Source organism: Chiloscyllium punctatum, chromosome 52 (genome assembly GCF_047496795.1).
Source record: "Chiloscyllium punctatum isolate Juve2018m chromosome 52, sChiPun1.3, whole genome shotgun sequence".
Classification (NCBI taxonomy): domain Eukaryota; kingdom Metazoa; phylum Chordata; class Chondrichthyes; order Orectolobiformes; family Hemiscylliidae; genus Chiloscyllium; species Chiloscyllium punctatum.
The window spans coordinates 11,544,993-11,568,128 of record NC_092790.1 but is presented as its reverse complement, the minus strand read 5'-3'; the positions used below and the strand labels follow the sequence as shown (position 1 = coordinate 11,568,128).

General features: G+C 45.0%; 1 non-coding gene across 1 annotated transcript; it reads left to right on the top strand.

The window, feature by feature from the left end:
• The first annotated feature begins 22,794 nt into the window (after positions 1–22,794).
• On the top strand, positions 22,795–22,876 carry trnas-gcu (transfer RNA serine (anticodon GCU)). Its single transcript has one exon. It is a non-coding gene; the product is annotated as a tRNA-Ser (tRNA).
• Positions 22,877–23,136: the final 260 nt, after the last annotated feature.

The following is a 23,136-nucleotide window of genomic DNA, read 5'->3' as shown; positions in this document are numbered from 1 at the left end:
GTGAAAACGTACTTCCGGTGATGTAATCCAGTGCAGAGTCGGCCAGAAAAGAAAAGACAAGGACATGAAACATCCCTCCCATTTCTCTCTGTACCAATGCGTTTTCCTGAGTTGAATATTTGCAGGACTGGTCTTTACTATCCAAATAATTAATTATTTTCCCGGAAAAGATTCTTCATAAATCAATTAACATCTCAGGTGTTGAAACATATTTTACTTTAGATTAAAATAGTTGAATATCCTTTCATCCAGCCTAATGTCCCAATCCTCCCTCCTCTTCCATGTAAATACAAGCTTTGCCAGGTGATTTTGGAGCTCCCAACCTGACGTTCCAATGTTCCTTGCTGCTCCATGTCAATAGAAGCGTCTCTACTTGAAGTTGGAGCTCCCAGTCTGATGTCCCAATGCTCCCTGCTCCATGTCAGTAGAAGTGGTGCAGTTCAGGCTAGACCTACCACTCTGATGTCCCAATGCTCCCAGCTGCTACATGCCATTAAACGCTGGTCCTTGTGATGTCGAAGCTCCCAGTCTGATGTCCAAATTTTCCCTCCTCCATGTCAATAGAAGTGGTCCAGTTGAGGTTGGAGCGATCACTCTGATGTCCGAATGCTCCCTGCTGCTACATGTCATTAAACGCTGCTCCAGGTGAGAGGGGAGCTCCCAGATGGATCTCGCAAAGCTTCCTGCTCCATGCCAACTGAAGCTGCTCCAAATGAGGTTAGATCTTGCATTCGAATGTGCCAATGCTCCCTGCTGCTCCATGTCAATGGAAGCTGCTCCAGGTGTGGTTGGAACTCCCAGACTGATGCCACAATGCTCCCTGGTCCACGTCAAAAGACGCTGCTCCAGATGAAGTGGGAGCTTACATCCCTGGCACCTCACATACGTCTATACCATCATAGAAATACTGCCCACTGAACATTTCCACCACTGGAGCCATTGGTGGAATATCCGCATCATGAGAACCTAATATTAGTTTTAGTCACCACCGAATCATTGTTTCCAAAACTCATTCTTTCTTAAACCTTACTTAGCATGTACATACTGCAGTCAATCCGAATTAAGATAATGGTGCTAATTGATGTATAAAAATTACATCCTATTTTTCATGTTGAGTAACTGCGACTTAGCAAGGACAATGTTTGCATTGAAATCACACTTTTATTCCAGGTGAGAGCATGTGGTTTGCATTATTTAAAATGAACTTGTTCACTGTATAAAATGATCAAATAGATCTCAACTTCAAAACTAAATTGGTAACGTTGTCATCCATCTTGAAATGTGGTGTCTTCTTCTTTCAACCAGACGGGTATTATAATGAAAAGTCTATTAATGATATGCATAAAAAGACACTTTAAATAGCAGGGTTTGTAAAGGTTTGTAGCTCACGTTGAGGTTTAGGGTGTAGGTTTGCTCGCTGACCTGTAGGTTTGATATCCAGACGTTTCATTACCTGGCTAGGTAACATCATCAGTGGCGACCTCCAAGTGAAGCGAAGCTGTTGTCTCTTGCTTTCTATTTATATTTTTCTCCTGGATGGGGTTCCTGGGGTTTGTGGTGATGTCATTTCCGGTTTGTTTTCTGCGGGGTTGATAGATGGCATTTAGATCTATGTGTTTGTTTATGGCATTGTGGTTGGGACTGCCAGGCCTCTGGGAATTCTCTGGCATGTCTTTGCTTGGACTGTCCCAGGATCAATGTGTTGGCCAAGTCGAACCGGACTACCAAAAATCCATAAACCAGGAGCCCCCCCTCAGACCCATTGTCTCATTACCCGGAACACAAACTTACAGACAGGACAAAGAACTACACGCAAGACTGAAATACCTCATAGAAGAGTCACAGCACTCCATCCACTCCACCCAGGAATTCCTAAAAATCATCAAAAACACCAAAGTGGAGGAAGTGGAAGCAATGATCTCATTCGACATAACAGCACTGTTCACCTTCATCAACATCGACCTGGCAAAGGAAACACTTACCACACTTTTAGAAGAGACAATCACACACACCAACCACCATCAATCACATTACCAACGAAAACACCATGAAGCTTGTGGACCTGTGCCTCACCACCCACTTCACTTTCAACAACATAGTCTACAAACAAACCAACGGCCCACCCATGGGATCTCCGCTATCAGGATTCATAGCAGAAGCGGTAATGCAAAGACTTGAACAAACAGCCCTACCAACAATCCATCCAAAATCTGGGTCCACTACGCAGATGACACGTTTGTCATCACAAAACGAAACAATTTAGTAAAGACATTTGACATCATCAACAACACCCTCACAGGCATAAAGTTCACCAAGGAGGAAGAAACCGACAACAAACTCGCATTCCTGAACGTCACAGTAGAAAGAAAGGACAACGGAGAACTACAAATCTGCACATACAGAAAACCAACAAACACTTACTAAATACTTAACTACACCAGCAACCATCCCAACAAACACAAACGAAGCTGCGTCAGAACAGTATTCCAAAGAGCCACCACACAGTGCAGCACAGACGAACTTCGGAAAACAGAGGAGAACCACTTATACAACGTATTCGAGAAGAACAGATACTCAAAAAATACAGTCCACAGATTCCTCAAGAACAAACCACGACAAGCAGACCAAACACAGCCAGAAACCCTTACCACCTTACCATACATCAAAGAAGTTTCACACATGACAGCCAGACTACTCAGACCCCTCGGAATCCTAGCAGCATACAAACCCACCTACACTCTCAAACAAAAACTAACAACCTTAAAAGACCCAGAACCGCCCATAGACAAAACCAACGTCATCTACAAAATTCCATGAAAGGACTGCCACAAACACTACGTAGGACAACAGGAAGAAAGTTAACCACCAGGATATACGGACACCAGCTAGCCACAAAAAGACACGACCTTCCCTCCCTCGTAGCCCTACACACGGATTAAAAATACCACCATTTCGACTGGGACAACACATCTATCCTGGGACAGGCTAAGCAAAGACACGCCAGAGAATTCCTAGAGGCCTGGCACTCCAACCACAATGCCATCAATAAACACATACATCTAGATGCCATCTATCAACCCCTCAGAAAACGAACAGGAAATGACATCACCACAAACTCCAGGAATCCCACTGAGGAGAAAGATATAAATAGACAGCAGGAGACAACATCTTTGCTTCACTTGGAGGTCACCACTGATGATGATGTTACCTAGCCAAGTAATGAAACGTCTGGATATCAAAACTACAGCTCAGCAAGCAAACCTACACCCTACATTTTAAATTATTTTTCATGTTTATGTTGTATGAATCTGCGGTTATGGATCCACAGTTTAGTTTCACTCCCTATAGGTAACATGCTGATTTCTCCAGTTGTTCATAGTTCAATGTGATGCATCCAGTGTTTGCATAACGAGAGGGAGCTTGCTTCCCACATGTTGTGTTTATCTCTGCCTTATGTCCAGCATTCATCAATGGCGAGAGCAAGGGGCGAGGGCGAGACCAATGTGTAAGTCTCTCCGTGCCCATGCATGGCACCCACATCGGCAATTCTCCACTGTGCATTTACAGCCACTTCTCAGTGCCCCTAACCCACGCCCTGCCCCTTCGAAATATCTCCATTAATTTGGGCTGTTTCGCTGTGCTCTTCTCACCAGGATGAATTGCTTCTTCTCAACCTCCTTCAGATTTCATCTGACAAAACATTCATTAAGAATCCCTTTGCATAACCATGCACTTCACAGCTCTCGTTATTTGATTTTCCTGGATGTCTTTCATACGAAAAAACGTTCACAGCAACTTGACTTGAAAAATAAAACCACGCTCGGTTTCATGATCCCAAAGCAACCAACATTTCAATTACCTTTTTTAAGATTTTGTTACCACGTTGATGCATACGAACTGACTATTGGAGCTCCAACGTCAACATGACAGCTATGATCATCTGAAAATAGCACCACTGAAATGCCGTTGATGACAGCGACAAGGGTGGGATTTGAATCCACGCGTGCAGAGCACTATAAATTAGCAGTCCAGCGCCTTAACCTCTCGGCCACCTCATCACCAACACAGGGCAGGCTCTGTACTTATGAATAATTGAATTGCGTAAATTATGCAGAGCAGCAGATATTTCTCTCTGGTGTTGGTGAAATGATAAATAACACAGTACGGTTCCAAGACTATGGTCTGACCCCTAGGTTGTGGGGCAAGTGCACTCCCACTGTCACACTATGCACATAACGATCTGAACAAAAATGAGGAAATGAATATTTAACAAGGCCTGTTGAATTCTGTGAAGATTTGAAGTCAACGGAATGAAGAACCCGAGACAGCAGGAGGTGTTCTTTCAATAAAGAGTTGGATAGAGCTCTTAAGGATAGTGGAATCAAGGGTTATGGGGATAAGGCAGGAACAGGATACAGATTGAGGATGTTCAGCCATGCTCATAATGAATGGTGGTGCTGGCTCGAAGGGCAGAATGGCCTACTCCTACACCTGCTGTCTATTGTCTATTAAATTGCCTGTGAGGAATTATTTTCCAGATTAGAGGAGAGTGCATAATGCTCAATGTCATTATTCGGAACACCTAACTTCCGCTCAGATGTTTTTGACACGCACCTGTGTATAGAACAGACAATTTCAAAACCCAAAATAAGGCTAAACTGACAATTGAACTCAAGAATGCAAAAACCTTGATCTGTATCATTTTCCTGGGCCGTGCGACACCAAGTCACTGTATGATCACAGCAAAACAGTGAGCAAGTGTCAGAAGGAAAATGAGTGCAGTGCCAGAGCGCATGCTGGGAGCAGCAGTTGACGCACGGGGAAGTGCATATCCCACAACAGGAACACTTCCCAAACAGCGGACTGCGGTGGAAGAATTCAGAGGGGGTTTACACTTTGAAATTTGATGCCAGAGACACAATGGAGATCTGTCATTGAGTCTGTTAAAGATGAAGATTTTAAGATTTCTAAAGATGCAAAACAAAATAAAAAGCTCATGGGTTAGTGAAGGCAAAAGATGAAATTGTACATTTCATCAATCTACCCATCTTTACAATGATACCTCACCACTATCCTCACTCGGGGACAGAAACCCTGGGGAAGATGATCATATAATCCCCGTTACTAGCCATGGAATCAGAGAAACTCGGTTTCCCAAACGTTAAGGTAAAACCAGGAATGTGGAGGTAAGCATTAATGTGTTGCTCCTGTGCTGAAGGTGACCAGTGCACGGCATCTCTGTTCCAGTATAGTGGGGTGTGCTGTGCCGAAGTTTGAATTTTGAGCCTCACATGGAGCAGCTTCAATTTGTCGTCGCGTTGAGAGATACGGACAGAAGGTGATACTGAGCAAAGCCCAGTTTATGGGAAAATACCCGTGTTTGTGGATTGAGAAACAACCTTTCCTGGATAATGACTCCTTGATCAACAAACATACTGCAAGGATCGAAAAGGTGAAGAGACATGTGTGGAGAGAGAGCCGAAGGTGATTTTTCAGCAGATGGATAACGTTTCCCATGTGCACTGCGTTAAATTCCGGGAAAATAGATAAACTGTTTTCATGTTTCCCAGTTTGTTGCAAACTCACAAAGTTTATTGCAATATTAAAAAAAAAAGAAATCACATAGGACCGTTTGAATATTGTATTGAACTGAATTTTGGTCTGAGCATATTTTATCTTCAATGGCGTGCTGCACAGAAGTACAGAGGGTGAATAATACAAACGGACAGAGTCTTCTTGTTGGATTTCTTGGGTGGAGTTAAGAATGTACGAAATATACGTAACATCATGTGAATGTGGTCAAATCTTTAAAGTAGGTGTTGCCTCTCCAAGTCACGATTCAATTCCTACTCATTAGGATATAACTTCTGTCTGCAGTTATTTTACGACATCAGCTCCATTGACAGAGTTTCACCTTGAATAATACGCCACACCTTACCAATCCATGAACATGTTATACTCAGTCTTATTCAGTTGTACGTGTTCATGAAATATTTTTGTGTCTGAGGTCAACAAGTTCGAAATTGTTACGCAAACACCCTGACTTTCACTCAATGGGAAATTCTCTCCTTGTACGTTTGTTCATGTATCTTTTAAAACACTCTGAAGTCAGCTTCTACTTTTTATTTCTAGAAAGTCGTTCCCGATTTAAATAATTCTATTGAGTGGAAGAAACTCTCTTCCAAACTTTTCTTAATCATTCACTAATGGTTTTCAAACTCTAACGAAAGTTATTGACTCACTCGAAAGAAGGAATTTCCCCGATTTACTCTTTCAAACCTCACGTTATGTGAAAATCTCATTTGGTTAGATCAAACTTGCGTGTTTCTGCTCCAGCATTTCAAAATCTCGTGAACAAACTCCTTCATCCTTTCTATCATCCCGTTTGTATCCTTTCTGATATTTTTATGTCTCAGTAAACAACGTCACTTGGCTTTCTAATATCTTGCTATCCAGGAAACAGCTTCTGTCCCCTTTCTAACTTCTTCACATGTTTTTGGTGGAGAATGAGGACAAGGATTACACACAATGTCCTCACTGAGGGTGACCAAAATATTTTACAGTTACACTATGAACTCTTTGCTTTTAAAATATGACGCCTGTATTTATAAACTCCAATAAGATAAATTACTATCTATCCAGATCAAGAATTTCGTCTCCATGGAGACGAAAATTTTCCATCACTTCCTTTATTCTTCCACGGAATGTCTGAAAGGTTTGTAAGGCCAACGTCTCTAAATCCCCGTGTCCTGACTCAGTCTCACCTATTTCTAAAGGCGACAGAAGATCAAATACTTCATAGTGTGTCTCCCATCATTCCAGTGCAGACTGGTTCTGGACAGTAAATGCTATCACTGAAGGCCACCGTGGATCTGAAATCAACAGTTTTCACATAGTAATTGTCGGAGCTATTGAATACCGTATGTCATTGTTCTTGTTCAATTTGTTCATCATTTCATGGGTCTCTGTATTGAATTCTACTGAATGATTAATTTATGAATGGAGACATTCCCTTCACCACTCATTCGAAACTCCATGGAACATTGAAAGATTTTACTCATACGCTTTCAGAGGAGAGTCCTGCCATTACTGGGATGAATCAGTGAACATTCCCCACGTATCCTCGAAGGATTTCATTTTCCATTTTAGGAGATCATTACAGCACTGAATCCCATGTGTGCGTTCATGAAAACCAAAACAGTTGCAGCAGGACTTTAAAATGAAGGTTTTGCTATCTGCTTGCACTGGTTGTCCCAAACATTACATTCCATATTGTGGTATGTTTGTGGATGAAAGCACTTTCTGAATCTTGAGCAATTATATTTGAGTTTTGTCAAGAAATTATCATTCCCTGTTCTCTCTTTCCCTTTCAGTTTCCCGTTTTATATCCCGTATTTTATCAGTTATTCTTAAGTTTGCAAAACGTTCAATCAATCTCGCTCCTAATTACCAATCGGAGAGAATCCCACAGTTTTGTCAATTTATATGCAGTGCAGCTGTCGGGCGCGGTGACCAAGTGGAAAGGCATTGGTCACGTGAACCAAATAAAAGGAGCCGGCTGGTGGAATCTGGCCGTTCCATCACAGTCATATTTAAAACATTTAACGTAATCTTTAGCCAAATCATATTGGCAGAAAATAAGAAAACAAAATTGCTGATGTTGAAAATCAAACAAAAACAGACGTTGCTGTAATATTTCAGGACGTCTGGCAGCATCTGTGGAGAGACGGACCCAATGGATGTGAAACGGTAACTGTGATTCATCTGCACGGATAGCCAGCACACCTGTGATTTTACAGCAATTTCTGTTTTTGTTTCAGATTGGCAGATTTTGTCGCAGTCCATGAGAACAGTGCTCATTAGAATCAAACAGACAGCACGGAACTGGTAGTGTAAAATGAGACAGGAATAATGAATGTGTGGAGAGTGTTGTACTGGAAAAGCACACAGGGTCAGGCAACTTCCGAGGAGCAGGAGAATGCACGATTCAGGCATAAGCCATTCATCAGGAATTAGGCTTGTGAGCCGGGCAGAGGATCAAAGCTGAAGCCAGGTGCCAACTCGCAGGCACCTTCTCCGACAGACCACGATCACAAACTCTCCTCCCCTCACCAAACCATCATCTCCCAGACCATCCACAGTCTCATCACCTCTGGGCATCTCCCATCCACAAACTTCAACCTCATTGTCCGTGAACAATGCACTCCCCGATTCTACCTCCTTCCTAAGATTCACAAACCTGACTGCCCCAGTTGACCTGTTGTCGCATCCTGAGCCTGTCCCATCCGAATAATCTCTTCCCACCTCGACACAATCGTCTCTCCCCAGTTCAGGAAATGCCCACTTACATTCGTGACACCCCTATGCACTTCACCTCCTCCAAGAATTTCGTTTCCCTGGCCCTCAACGCGTCATCTTCACCATGGACATCCAGTCCCTGTACAAATCCATCTGCCACGACAGAAGTCTGCAAGCCTTCCATTTCTTAATCTCAAACCATTCCAACCAGTAGCTTTCCACAGACATCTTCATCCACCTGGCTGAACTGGTCCTCACAATCAACAACTTCACTTTCCAATCTTCCCACTTCCTCCATCGAAACTGGTAGCCATGGGCACCCGCATAGGACCTAGTTATGCCTGTCTGTTTGTCAGATACGTGGAACTGTCCATCTTTCGCAATTACACAGGTGCCATCCTCCACCTGTTCCTCCGCTACATTGATGAATGTTTCGAGGCACTTGGCGCTTCAACGAGAAGGTTGAATAGCTCACCAACTTTACCAACACCTTCCACTCCAACCTCAAATTTATCCGGATAATGTTGGCAACTTCCCTCACCTTGCTGGACCGCTACATCATTGACTATGGCTACTGACTAATTACAGACATATACTACAAGCCCTCCGACTCCCACATGGGCGGCACGGTGGCACAGTGGTTAGCACTGCTGCCTCACAGCGCCCGAGACCCGGGCTCAATTCCGTCCTCAGGCGACTGACTGTGTGGAGTCTGCACGTTTCCTCCGGGTGCTCCGGTTTCCTCCCACAGTCCAAAGATGTGCAGGGCACGTGAATTGGCCATGCTAAATTGTTAGGTGCAGGTGCAGGTGCAGGTGCAGGTGCACCACCCTTGAAGCCACGCCTCTCAACGCAACAAAGACAGAACCACCAGGTGCTCACCTTACACCCCATCAAACTCCGCATAAACGCATCATATTCTGCCACTGATGCCACCTCCAAACAGACAGCACCACCAGACATATATTCCACTCCCTAGCCCTGCCAAAATTCCGTTAAGACCATTCCCTCCATGACCCCCTCTTCAGCTCCACACATCCCCCCACCAGCCCACAACCCTCTCCTGGCACCTTTCACTGCCACCAAAGAACGGGTGGAACTAGCACCCACACCACTCGCCTCACCTCAGCCAAGGCCCGAATGGATCATTCAACATCTAGTAGAAATTCAGCTGTACAGCTACCAATGTCATCTACTGAATCCGTTGCACCCAGTGTGGTCTCCTCTACATCAGGGAGACAGGAAACCTTCTTGCAGATCATTTCAGAGAACATCTCTGGGACACCCGCACCCACCAACTTCACCGTCCCGTGGCTGACCACTTCAACTCCCCTCCTACCCCATCGAAGACCTGGACCTCCTCCACTGCCAAACCATTACCACCCAACGCCTGGAGGAGGAACAATACACCTTCCGGCTTGGGACCCTAACACCACACGGGATAAATGTGAATTTGAACAGTTACCTCATTTCCCCTCCCCCAAGCACAAGCCTTCAACTTGTCACCGCCCTTTCAACCCATTCCATCACTGCTATTCCTGACCTATTTTCTTCTCCCTCCTATTCATCCATCTATTACTTTCCAGCTATTTCCCCTCAATCCCACACCATTTCCAGTTATCTGTCAGCCCGACTCACAAGCCTTATTCCTGATGAAGGGCTTAAGCCTGAAACTTGAATTCTCCTTCTCCTCGGATGCTACCTGATCTGCTGTGCTTTTCCAGCATCACACTACCAACTCTGATCTCCAGCATCTGCAGTCTAACTTTATCCTTGGAATTATCAATGACCTTAGAGTGAATATATCCCTCGATTGCAGTGATCACAGTGTGACTGAATTTTCCATTTATTTTGGGTGAGGGCAGGCTGGATCTGAGACAAGTGCTTAACATCTAAACAACGGGAATGGTATCAGATAGCGAAGTTAGGGCGGGCTGAAGTGAAGTGGAAAATTCTGTCAGAAGATGGGTCAGTACAACTGCCCCACATCACCCAGACTGTAAAAGACACGCAGAAGGAGAAAATCAACCGGTGCAGGCACAATGACAGGTGAAGTGGAAAGGAGACAATAGAACACACTCAGGTGCAGTGGAATTATATATGTGAAAGGATTCGATATATAAGCTACACCTTTACATATGGACTGCCCTCACATTGGAAAAAGGAATTTCCTGCAGTATAACGGCGATATTTGCCTGTGACATCACAATGTTAAGAGACACTGACATAGCTTCTTCTGTCGGAGCATGGCCTAGTAAAATCATGATATCCCATCAACCAGAATTCAATACTTCAAAGCTCTCCTCTGCACTATCCAACTTATTTGCTGCTCCTGTAGTCAGATCTCAATCGCTTCACTGTGTATCTTCTTCTGCTTCCTGCTTCACGGAAAAACTTGAAACGTGAACAAATCCACTTTCCAATTTCACCAATCTTTTCAAATTCCGAGGTGGCACAGTTACGAGTGACCGATTGGCCTTCTCGAGCGCCCTCACTCTGGTATGATCTGAATGATAACGTGCACTGTGCGTAATCTGCAGAATGTCCCCACGCGGGACGGTGCTGTTTATCCCATCCCCGGGGACTGAGCTGTCTCTATTGGCAGAGTCTTCAGCTCTTTCCCTCCACTTGCAGGCATTATGACGGGATGTAAGTGCGGATATGCTCTGAAGCTTCCTCTCACGGGCACAGCCAGGTGCAAGAGCGCTGCTGGAACTTAGCAACTTTGATTGCGAACTTCCTACAAATATCATTTATTTGAGAGAGACAGAAGGAGAGGGAAAGGTGCTGAGCTGGTGGGAAAGAGAGAAATGGGCTGTGGACTCTCTTCCCTCAGTTAAATTCAAATAAGTGCATTTTGTGCTGTCCATTTGATGTTCAGAATCAATCTTCGCTGAACAATCTTGCAGAAAGGCTTTTGTTCCAGAGGCATCGGTTTCTTTGCTGCACTCGTGCATCACAACTGTCCCAGATGAAGCGACTCCGAATGAAACCCTCACTCACTGACAACCATCCCCACAGCCAGGATCTGCGGGGCTGCAGGCAGTCCAAAGCGGAAGGGAGGATTAAAAACGAGCCATTATTTCTCCCTCAGCCGCTCTGTCACAGAGACAGGGAGAGGGACGGCAGAGACGTGTGACGTCATTCATGTGCCGACAGAAGCCGTTCAGCCCATCGAGTCCACGGCAAATCTCTATCGCTTGCTTCTCTTTGAGGTTATTCATCAACAGTGCTGCTTGTTCTAATAATAGGGAACTGTATCTGTCTGGAAATGCTGTCTCCAACATACTGAACAACATGTCATTCACGGCTGTTCATTTCACCAGAGGACCCTGCTGTGTGACACAGCGTGGGGAAGAACTGCAGGGCGTCAAGGGCACGGTCCACACCACAACTGATATCTCTCTCCTTCGCCAGTGTTTTCCCAGCTCAGGCAAGTGACTTTGCGAATCAGGTCATAACAGACCGCCAGAGAACAGCAAAAAAATCTTCCATAACTTCAGACGTGGGTTTCCTCAAATGTATAAATGCGGCGGGTGTATCTATTTCAGATACCATTGAGTGTAAGGACGCAAAAGGCACATCAATATGTAATACGAAGAACGGAGCACTGTTATAGCAAAACACTGGCGGTGGCAGTACACACACTGAAAGCTGGAATTTCATCGAGCAGAGGATGCGTTTCATTGATTAATTTCTGCATTATGCGCCCACCACGATCCCTCTGGGCCGCTCTGTTATCGCTGACCACAGCAGTTTCCCGCAGTCTTCAGGTTTTTGTAGCATGTACCTTCGAGGATGACGTCAAAAGATCTTCACTGTTATTGTGTGATACACTGTGACACAGATGTGTCCCGGCTGTGTCAATATAACCACCCTGTAACTTCTCCAATTCTGCTGTTTTAATTGCAATTTCAATCAGAATCACAAAATGTGCCATACTGCAGACTGAGTCCATGCAGCCCACCTTCGCTCTGCTGGCTCCACGCAATGAGGAAATGACTGTGTTTTGATTGATTGATTGTCACATGGACCTAGGTACAGTGGAAAGCGTTGTTTACGATGGTAAAGTCGGATCATAGTCATCAAGGACATGCAAATCACAGCGTGAGGAAAGCAAAATTTGGCCACACTTAAGAATTCAGGTTACTCCGTATCGGACATGCGCCCAGAAAAATCCACATTGGCAAGATCAGCATTATTTCAAGTTAGATAATTCATTTCTCAGAGCAGCAATAGCCGAGAAGAAGCGGTTCTTGAACTTGCTTGTGTATGTTTTCAAGCTTTGGAATCTTTATCTGAAAATGATCTCATCGAAATTTTCTCTTCACAGTCAAAAATGAAGTAGTGTGCAAAATTCCAAGGCTCATCCGCAATGTGAACCCGAGAGCTCTCGCACGTATGTCACCTGTCTGAAGCAATGTCACACCCGAGACAAACGAGCCAGAACGGCGCCAGACGTGGTAACCAGAAATCAGGTGAGTTTTTGGTTAACTAAGGCTATTTCTGCTGTTTCGGAGTGAAAGAAGCACAGATTTTTAATAACAGCTCCTTTCCATTCTGACTCGCTTCTCCCAGGAGGCTGTGCTAGCTGCTTTCCCGGAACAGGGCGATCTTCATTGAGAACTGGACGAACTCATCTTCCATTGTCACGCAGTATTAGTGTCGAGCAGCTTGAAGGCGGTCTTCAACTCCCTATCAAACACGGATTTGTGGAGCGGGGTAGGGGTCTGGCGGGAGTGGGAAGTATGGGAATTCTGGAAAGGTGTAGAAAAGGGAGATCGTGCATGCACAAGAAATCATCTTCTTTTGGGAACCATTGTGCAAATACTGCCAACTGAGACAGATAGAAAATGCAGAACTGCGAGGAAAGCGTGAATCTCTCCCCATTATTCGGGAACAGTGTCTGTGCTTCTCGAAGTCACAGGGAGGCTTCTGCTGTCTGAATCAGCATGGGATGTTACTGCAGCGAGTCCCATCGCTCACGCACCTGCTGTGTATACATTTTTCCACGTTGCCTCCAGTTCACATCAAAGATTTCACGGCTCACATCATCCTAGAGTGACAGGGAAGAGAAGGAAGGGAGTCAGACCACATGGAAAGAAAGGACACAGTGGCAAGATCTATTCAATCGGATTCTGTGAAAAACTGAAGCCGATGGAATTAACAGCACCATGAGAGCGAGAATATAGTATTATATGTGAGGAAGTTGTTTTCCAGACTCAAGGAGAGTGCACAGTGCTATTCCAGGGGTCAGTATCTGGATAAGTAGACAGAATTAGCATCGGCTATTATTATACTGCATCTTTTGTAAAATTTTGCAAAAGCACGGGCCTTTTGTATAGAGGGGACAACTTCAAAATCCTCAATGATGCAAAACACAGAAATGAGGTGAACAACAAAGCAACCGCAGAAACTCGTGTTACGTCATGGGGTAAACGCCCCGGCTCAACCTTTGCTCAAATTCGCTCTCTGTCAAATTCCTGAGCCTGAGCTTCGAACAGTGAATGGTCTATGTTAATAAACACTGCTCGAATCTCACAACTTCAGTATTTAATACGCCCCTAGATGTATGTCTGACAATAGTAATTGCTCCCTCACTGTGTTACTTCAGCACACGTAGAGAAGAAACAAACGTAAGAACAACAGTCACGAATGTGACGGAGATTGGACCCGATGCACACCTCTTCCCACCCTACCACTTCCACACCTCTTCCGAACCTACCTCTTACAAAAATGCCATCCCGTATTCCCAATTCCTCCGCCTTCGCCAGATCTACTCCCAGAAGGACCATTTCCACCACAAAACACACCAGATGGCCACCTTCTTTCGAGACCGCAATTTCCCTTCCCACATGGTTAAAGATGCCATCCAAAGCATCTCGTCCCCATCCCGCACGTTCGCCTTCAGACCCCACCCCGCCAACCGTAACAAGGACAGAACGCCCCTGGTACTCACTTTGCACCCTACCACCTTTCGCATAAACCAAATCATCCACTGACATTTCCACCACCTCAAAACAGACCCCACAACCAGGTATATATATTTCCCTCCCCACCCCTTTCTGCCTTCCGCAAAGACCGTTCCCTTCGTGATTACCTGGTCAGGTCCACGCCCCCTACAACACACCCTCCAATCCTGGCATCTTTCCCCTGCCACCGCAGGAACTGTAAAACCTGTGCCCACACCTCCTCCCTCACCTCTATCCAAGGCACTAAAGGAGCCTTCCACATCCATCAAAGTTTTACTTGCACATCCACTAATTATCATTTATTGTATCCGTTGCTCCCGATGTGGTCTCCCCTACATTGGGGAGACTGGGCGCATCCTAGCAGAGCGCTGTAGGGAACATCTCCGAGACACCCACACCAATCAACCACACCACCCCGTGGCCTAAAATTTCAACTCCCCCTCCCACTCTGCCTAGGACATGGAGGTCTTGGGCCTCCTTCACCCTTGCTTCCTCACCACCAGACGCCTGGAGGAAGAACGTCTCATCTTCAACCTCGGAAGACTTCAACCCCAGGGCATCAATGTGGACTTCAACAGTTTACTCATTTCCCCCTTCCCCCACCTCACACTAGTTCTGAACTTCCAGCTAAGCACTGTCCCCATGACTTGTCCAGACTTGTCCTGTTCCACCTATTCAGTAGACTCTCTCCTCCTCGACCTATCACCTTAATCCCCTCCCCGACTCACCCATTGTACTCTATGCTAATTTCTCCCCACCCTCACCCTCCTCTAGCTTATCTCTCCACGCTTCAGGTTCACTGCCTTTAGTCCTGATGAAGGGCTTTTGCCCGAAACGTCGATTTCGAAGTTACTCGGATGCTGCCTGAACTGCTGTGCTCTTCCAGCACCACTAATCCAGAATGTGATTTCCAGCATCTGCAGTCATTGTTTTAACAGCCTTGCAGTTCTTTCCCACGCTGTGTCACACTGCAGGGTCCTCCGGTGAAATGAATAGCCGTGAATGACATGTGGTTCAGTATTTTGGAGACAGCATTTCCAGACAGATGCAGTTCCTTATTATTAGGACATGCAGCACTGATGATGAATAACCTCAGAGAGAAGCAAGCGATAGAGATTTACCGTGGACTCGATGGGCTGAACGGCTTCTGTCGGCACGTGAATGACGTCACATGTCTCTGCCGTCCCTCTCCCTGTCTCTGTGACAGAGTGGCTGAGGGAGAAATAATGGCTCGTTTTTAATCCTCCCTTCCGCTTTGTACTGCCTGCAGCCCCGCAGATCCTGGCTGTGGGGATGGTTCTCATTGAGTGACGGTTTCATTCAGAGTCGCTTCATCTAGGACAGTTGGGACTCAGATGTTAACTGATGCCCGATTGCAGCAAAGAAACCGACGCCTCTGAAACAAAAGCCTTTCTGCTGGATTGTTCTGTGAAGATTGATTCTGAACATCAAATAGGCAGCACAAAAATGCACTTATTTGAATTTTACTGAGCGAAGAGAGTTCACAGCCTATTTCTGTCTTTCCTACCAGCTCAGCACCTTTCTCTCCCTCTCAAATAAATGATATTTGGAGGAAGTTCGCAATCAAAGTTGCTAAGTTCCAGCGGCGCTCATGCACCTGGCTGTGCCCGTGAGAGGAAGCTTCAGAGCATATCCGCATTTACATCCCCTCATAATGCCTGCATTTGGAGGGAAATGGCTGAATACTCTTCCAATAGAGACAGCCCAGTCCATGGGGATGGGATAAACAGCACCGTCCCGCGTGGGGACATTCTCCAGATCAGACACAATCTACTTTATCATTCAGATCATACCAGAGTGAGAGCGCTCGAGAAGGCCAATCGGTCACTCGTATCTGTGCCAACTCGGGAGTTGCAAAAGTTGGTGAAAGTGGAAAGTGGATTTGTTCACGTTTCAAGTGTTTCCCTGAAGCAGGAAGCAGAAGAAGATACACAGTGAAGCGATTGAGATCTGACTACAGGAGCAGCAAATAAGTTGTACAGCGCAGTGGAGAGCTTTGAAGTATTGAATTCTGGTTGATGGGACGATCATGCTTTTACTAGGCCACGCTGCTACAGAAGAAACTATGTCAGTGTCTCTCAACGTTGTGATGTCACAGGCAAATATCGCCGTTACACTGCAGGAAATTCCTTTTTCCCAATGTGAGGGCAGTCCATATGTAAAGGTGTAGCTTATATATCACATAAATAATTCCACTGCACATCAGTGTGTTGTATTGTCTCCTTTCCACTTCACCTGTCATTGTGCCTGCACTGAAGTTGATTTTCTATTTCTGCGTGTCTTTTCCAGTCTGGGTGATGTGATGCAGTTGTACTGACCCATCTTCTGACAGGATTTTCCAATTCACTTCAGCCCGCCCTAAATTCGCTATCTGATACCATTCCCGTTGTTGAGATGTTAAGCACTCGTCTCAGATCCAGCCTGCCCTCACCCAAAATAAATGGAAAATTCAGTCACACTGTGATCACTGCAATCGAGGGATATATTCACTCTAAGGTCATTGATAATTCCAAGGATAAAGTTAGGGCTGCAGATGCTGGAGATCAGAGTTGGTAGTGTGATGCTGGAAAAGCACAGCAGATCAGGTAGCATCCGAGGAGAAGGAGAATTCAAGTTTCCGGCTTAAACCCTTCATCAGGAATAAGGCTGGTGAGTCGGGGCTGAAAGATAAATGGTGTGGGGGATTGAGGGGAAATAGCTGGAAAGCAAAAGAATAGGAGGGTGAAGAAAATAGGTCAGAAATGGCAGTGATGGAATCGGTCGAGAGGGCGGTGCCGAGTTGAAGCCTTGGGCTTGCGGGAGGGGAAATGAGGTAACTGTTCAAATTCACATTTATCCCGTGTGATGTAAGGGTCCCAAGCCGAATGTGTGGCGTCCCTCCTCCAGGCGTTGGGTGGTAACTCTTGGCAGTGGAGGAGGTCCAGGACCTGTATGTCTTTGATGGGGTAGGAGGGGGAGTGGACGTGTTCAGCCACGGGACGGTAAAGGTGGTGGGTGCGGGTGTCCCAGAGATGTTCTCTGAAATGATCTGCAAGAAGGTTTCCTGTCTCTCTGATTTGAGGAGACCGCACTGGGCGCAACGGACTCATTAGATGACATTGGTAGCTGTTCAGGGGAATTTCTAATGGATGTGGATTGATCCATTCCGGCCTTGGCTGAGGTGAGGGGAGTGGTGTGGGTGCTAGTTTCACCCTTCCTTTGGTGGCAGTGAAATGTGCCAGGAGAGGGTTGTGGGCTGGTGGACCTGAAGAGGGGGACATGGAGGGAATGGTCTTTACGGAATGTTGGCAGGGCTGGGCAGCGAAATATATGTCTGGTGGTGGTGTCTGTTTGGAGGTGGCATCAGTGGCAGAATATGATGCGTTTATGCGGAGTTTGATGGGGTGTAAGGTGAGCACCAGGTGGTTCTGTCTTTGTTGTGTTGAGAGGCGTGGCTTCAAGGGTGGTGGTGTGTGAAATGGAGGTGATGAACTCGAGGGCGCTGTCAACCACGTGGGAAGGCAAGTTGTGATCGTGGAAGAAGGAGACCAACTGGCTCTTTCTGAGGTGAAATTGGTCATCCTGCGAACAGATGTGCTGGAGGTGGAGGAATTGGGAATAAGGAATGGCGTTCTTACACGAGATAGGTTTGGAGGAGATGTAGTCTAGATACATGTGGGAGTCGGAGGGCTTGTAGTATATGTCTGTAATTAGTCAGTAACCAGACTCAGTGATGTAGCGGTCCAGGAAGGTGAGAGAAGTTGCCAAGATGATCCGGATAAATTTGAGGTTGGAGTGGAAGGTGTTGGTATAGTTGGTGATCTAATAAACCTTCTCGTTGAAGCGCCAAGTGGCTCCAAACATTCATCAATGCAGCGGAGGAACAGGTGGAGGATGGTGCCTGTGTAATTGCGAAAGATGGACAGTTCCGCTTATCTGACAAACCGCCAGGCACAGCTCGGTCCTATGCGGGTGCCCATGGCTACCAGTTTTGATGGAGGAAGTGGGAAAATTGGAAAGAGAAGTTGTTGATTGTGAGGACCAGTTCAGCCAGGTGGATGAGGATGTCTGTGGAAAGGTACTGGTTGGAATGGTTTGAGATTTAGAAATAGAAGGCTTGCAGACTTCTGTCATGGCAGATGGATTTGTACAGGGCCTGGATGTCCATGGTGAAGATGACGCGTTGAGGGCCAGGGAAACGAAAACCTTGGAGGAGGTGAAGTGCATAGGGGTGTCACGAATGTAAGTGGGCATTTCCTGAACTGGGGAGAGACGATTGTGTCGAGGTGGGAAGAGATTATTCGGATGGGACAGGCTCAGGATGAGACAATAGGTCGACTGGGGCAGTCAGGTTTGTGAATCTTAGGAAGGAGGTAGAATCGTGGAGTGCGTGGTTCACGGACAATGAGGTTGGAGGTTGTGGATGGGAGATGCCCAGAGGTGATGAGACTGTGGATGGTCTGGGAGATGATGGTTTGGTGAGGGGAGGAGAGTTTGTGACCGTGGTCTGTAGGAGAAGGTGCCTGCCAGTTGGCATCTGGCTTCAGCTTTGATCCTCTGCCCGACTCACAAGCCTAATTCCTGATGAATGGCTTATGCCTAAATCGTCCATTCTCCTGCTCCTCGGAAGTTGCCTGACCCGCTGTGCTTTTCCAGTGCAACACTCTCCACTCATTCATTATTACTGCCTCATTTCACACCACGAGGTCCATGCTGTCTCTTTGATTCTAATGAGCACGGTTCTCATGGACTGCGACAAAATCTGCCAATCTGAAACAAAAACAGAAATTACAGTAAAATCACAGGTGTGCTGGCAGCATCTGTGCCGATGAATCACAGTTAACGTTTCACATCCATTGGGTCCGTCTCTCCACAGATGCTGCCAGACGTCCTGAAATATTACAGCAACGTCTGTTTTTGTTTGATTTTCAACATCAGCAATTTTTTCGTTTTTGTTTTCTTATTTTCTGCCAATATGATTTGGCTAAAGATTACGTTAAATGTTTTAAATATGACTGTGATGGAACGGACAGATTCCACCAGGCGGCTCCTTTTATTTGGTTCACGTGACCAATGCCTTTCCACTTGGTCACCGCGCCCGACAGCTGCACTGCATATAAATTGACAAAATTGTGGCATTCTCTCGGATTGGTAATCAGGTGAGAGATTGATTGAAATTTTTGAAAAATTAAGAAAAACTGATAAAATACGGGATATAAAACGGGAAACTGATAGGGAAATAGAGAATAGCGAATGATAATTTCTTGACAAAACTGAAATATAATTGCTCAAGATTCAGAAAGTGCTTTCATCCACAAACATTCCACAATATGGAATGTAATGTTTGGGACAACCAGTGCAAGCAGATAGCAAAACCTTCATTTTAAAGTGTTGCTGCAACTGATTTGGTTTTCATAAATGCACACATGGGACTCAGTGCTGTAATGATCTCCTAAAATGCAAAAGGAAATCCTTGCCTTCGAGGATACGTGGGGAATGTTCACTGATTCATCCCAGTAATGGCAGGACTGTCCTCTGGAAGCGTATGAGTAAAATCTTTCAATGTTCCATGGAGTTTCGAATGAGTGGTGAAGGGAATGTCTCCATTCACAAATTAATCATTCGGTAGAATTCAATGCAGAGACCCATGAAATGATGAACAAATTGAACAAGAACACGGACATACGATACACAATAGCTACGACAATTACTTTGTGAAAACTGTTGATTTCAGATTCACTGTAGCCTTTGGTGATGGCATTTACTGTCCAGAACCAGTCTGCACTGGAATGACGGGAGACACACTATGAAGTATTTGAACTTCAGTCACCTTCAGAAATAGCTGAGACTGACTCCGGACACGGGGATTTAGAGATGTTGGCCTTACAAACCTTTCAGACATTCCTTGGAAGAATAAAGGAAGTGATGGAAAATTTTCGTCTCCATGGAGAGGATATTCATGAACTGGATAGATAGTAATTTACCTTATTGGAGTTCATAAATAGAGGCGTCATATTTGAAAAGCAAAGAGTTCATAGTGTAACAGTAAAATCATTTCGTCACACTCAGTGGGGACATTGTGTGCAATCCTTGTCCTCATTATCCACCAAAACATGTGAAGAAGTTAGAAAGGGGACAGAAGCTGTTTCCTGGATAGCAAGATATTAGAAAGCCAAGTGACGTTGTTTACTGAGACATAAAAATATCAGAAAGGATACAAACGGGATGATAGAATGAATGAAAGAGTTTATTCACGAACGTTGGAAATGCTGGAGCAGAAATACGCATGTTTGAAGTAAACAAATGAGATTTTCACATAACGCGAGGTTTGAAAGAGTACATCGGGGAAATTCCTTCTTTCGAGTGAATAAATAACTTTCGTTAGAGCTTGAAAACCATTAGTGAATGATTAAGAAAAGTTTGGAAGAGAGTTTCTTCCACTCAATAGAGTTATTTAATTCGGGAACGACTTTCCAGAAATAAAAAGTAGAAGCTGACTTCAGAGTGTTTTAAAAGATACACGAACAAACGTACAAGAAGAGAATTTACCATTGAGTGAAAGTCAGTGTGGTTGCGTAACAATTTCGAATTTGTTGACTTCAGACACAAAGTCATTTCATGAACACGTACAACTGAATAAGACTGAGTATAACAAGATCATGGTTTGGTCAGGTGTGGCGTATTATTCAAGGTGAAACTCTGTAAATAGAGCTTATGTCGTAAAATAACTGCAGACAGAAGTTATATCCACTTGAAGACGCAACACCTAATTTAAAGATTTGACCACATTTGCATGACGTTATGTACATTTCGTACAATCTTAACTCCAGCCAAGAAATCCACCAAGAAGACTCTGTCCTTTTGTCTTGTTCACCCTCTGCACTTCTCTGCAGCACTCCATTTAAGATAAAATATGCTCAGACCAACATTCAGTTCAACACAATATTCAAACGGGCAATGTGATTTCTTTTTTTATTATTGCAATAACCTTTGTGAGTTTGCAACAAACTGTGGAACATGAAACCAGTTCAACATCTATTTTCCCGGAATTTAATGTAGTGCACATCGGAAACGTTATCCATCTGGTGAAAAATCACCTTCGGCTCTCTCTCCACACATGTCTCTTCACATTGTCGATCCTTGCAGTATGTTTGTTGATCAAGGAGCCATTATCCAGAAAAGGTTGTTTCTCAATCCACAAACACGGGTATTTTCCCAAAAACTTGGCTTTGCTCAATATCACCTTCTATCCGTACCCCTCAAGACAACGACAAATTGAAGCTGCTCCATGTGAGGCTCAGAACTCAAACTTCGACACAGCACACCCCACTATACTGGAACAGAGATACCGTGCACTGGTCACCTTCAGCACAGGAGCAACACATTAATGCTTACCTCCACATTCCTGCTTTTACCTTAACGTTTGGGAAACCGAGTTTCTCTGATTCCATGGCTAGTAACGGGGGTTATATGATTATCTTCACCAGTGGTTCTGACCCGGCGTGAGGAAAGTGGTGAGGTTCTCATTGTAAAGATGGATAGATTGATGAATTGTACGATTTCATCTATTGCCTTCACTAATACATGAGCTTTTTGTTTTGAGTTGCATCTGTAGAAATCTTAAAATCTTCATCTTTAACAGACTCAATGACAGATCTCCATTGTGTCTCTGGCATCGAATTTCATAGTGTAAACCCCCTCTGAATTCTTCCACTGCAGTCCGCTGTTCAGGAAGTGTTCCTGTTGTGGGAAATGCACTTCCCCGTGTGTCACCTGCTGCTCCCAGCATGCGCTCTGGCACTGCACTCATTTTCCTTCTGACAATTGCTCACTGTTTTGCTGTGATCATACAGTGATTTGGTGACCCACGGCCAAGGAAAATGATACAGATCAAGGTTTTTGCATTCTTGAGTTCAATTGTCAGTTTAGCCTTATTTTGGATTTTGAAATTGTCTGTTCTGTACACAAGTGAGTGTCAAAAACATCTGAGCGGAAGTTAGGTGTTCCGAATAATGACATTGAGCACTATGCGCTCTCCTCTAGTCTGGAAAATAATTCCTCACAGGCAATTTAATAGACAATAGACAGCAGGTGCAGGAGTAGGCCATTCTGCCCTTCGAGCCAGCACCACCATTCATTATGATTCTGGCTGAACATCCTCAATCTGTATCTGTTCCTGCCTTATCCCCATAACCCTTGATTCCAACATCCTTAAGAGCTCTGTCCAACTCTTTATTGAAAGAAAACCTCCTGCTGTCTCGGGTTCTTCATTCCGTTGACTACAAATCTTCAAAGAATTCAACAGACCTTGTTACATAGTCATTTCCTAATTTTTGTTCAGATCACTGTGTGCACAGTGTGACAGTTGGAGTGCACTTGCCCCACAACCTAGGGGTCAGACCATAGTCTTGGAACCGTACTTTGTTATTTTATCATTTCACCAACACCAGGGAGAAATATCTGCTGCTCTGCATAATTTACGCAATTCAATTATTCATAGGGTCATAGCTTTCGAGACAGCTGTGACGAGGTGGCCGAGTGGTTAAGGCGATGGATTGCTAATCCATTGCGCTTTGCGCGCGTGGGTTCGAATCCCATTCTCGTCGCTGTCATCAGCGGCTTTCAATGGTGTCGTTTTAAGATGATCACAGCTGTCGTATTGAAACTGGAACACCAACGGTCAGTTTTTGTGCACTGACGCTATTACACAATCTCAAAGAATCGTTTGAGCCTGTTGACTAAACCGCATTGAAATGTAGGTTGCCTTGGGATAATGAAAATATCCAGACGTTTAATTACCTGGCTAGGTAACATCATCATCAGTGGTGACTTCCAAGTGAAGTGAAGCTCTCGTCTCCTGCTTTCT